Genomic DNA, 1,590 nt, shown 5'->3' with positions numbered 1-1,590 from the left:
TAATGTTGAACTAGTGTGTGTGTGTGTGTGTGTGTGTGTGTCTCTAATGTTGAACTAGTGTGTGTGTGTGTCTCTAATGTTGAACTAGTGTGTGTGTGTGTCTCTAATGTTTAACTAGTGTCTCCTCCAACAAGAACTAGTTTGAAGTTGTCGCCATTTTGTAAGTTTGTGGTTGAGACGTTAACACCATGTTAGTCTCTAGTCTCTTCAGGGCTGGTTTCTGCTCTGATGTTACATAGAGTGTGTGTGTGTGTGTGTGTGTGTGTGTGTGTGTGTGTTTGTGCTTACACAGTACACAAGATTTCTTTCTCACAGTAGGACACTGTTACTGGGGTTATCGGCAGCTTTAGACAGACAAATATGCTCAAGCTGAAACGAGGAACTTCTTATCTACACACACACACACACACACACACACACACACACCATAGTTTCACATCTAATCTTCCCTTTGCACAACATAGTTTTGCACACATATTCATGAAAGCTGCGGTGAAGTGGGACAGTTTCAGCTGATCCAGCTCCTTCAGGCTGGACAGGAAGTGACAAAAGCACTGTGGTGCGAGTAATATTTAATAAAATCTAATCAGACCCCAGATCAGCTGGTACCCAGTCTCCAGATGTTTAATTATGACAGAGAAGATCTCAGAATGTTCTACATGTTTAATAACAACACACTGGAGATGATCTGAGATCAGATTTACTCTCTGACTTCTAAACATCTATCAGCCACACTGAATAGAACATAACTTATAGAATATAACTTATAGAATATGACTTATAGAATATAACTTATAGAATATATCTTATAGAATATAACTTATAGAATATAACTTTAAATCAGTCTAACAGCTGATAGACGTTTAGAAGTCAGAGAGACTAAATCTGATCTCAGATCATCTCCAGCCTGTTGTTATTAAAATCAGCACCAGATCTCCTGTAGATCATTCTGAGATCTATGGGTGCCAGCTGATATGTGGGTCTGATTAGATTTATTAAATCGCTATCCTGTGCAGTCTGAATGCTGTCCGTCTTTACCGCAGATTGTTGCCCCCCCCCCCCTGCAGTTCCTCTGGTCTGGTCTCTACCCCTGAGTCTCTCTGGGCGGGTCCTCCTGTTTCCTGTTTCAACTTTACTTTCACTTTCCAGATTCTGTGACGCAGTTATTTTTCTCAGTGTGGCGCTCCAGCTGAAGGTCATTAAATTATAACTTTAATAATAATTATAATTAAAATAATGATAACTCGTCATATCCAGCTGTGGTTGGTTTAGTTTCAGAGCTCAAAGCTGCAGGGAAACCACCTCAACTGGACCTGGATTAGTTAGACCGGGACCTGGATAAGTTAGACCTGGACCTGGACCTGAAGTCTTCACTAAGACCGCCGACGTCTTGTGTGAGTATCAGGCCGAGGTACTGTCTCAGATATACTGTTAAAATATACTTTACCTTTATTACCGTCTCAGATGTACTGTTAAAATATAATTTAACCATTATTTCTTATGATAAACACATCGACATATTAAAACAACTAAAAAAGAGAAGCGCCTCGTTTCTCCGTCAGTATCACGGGGGGGGGGGGGGGGGGGGGG

The sequence above is a fragment of the Etheostoma cragini genome, chromosome 23 (assembly GCF_013103735.1).
Source record: "Etheostoma cragini isolate CJK2018 chromosome 23, CSU_Ecrag_1.0, whole genome shotgun sequence".
NCBI lineage: Eukaryota > Metazoa > Chordata > Actinopteri > Perciformes > Percidae > Etheostoma > Etheostoma cragini.
Note: the sequence above shows the minus strand (reverse complement) of the source record.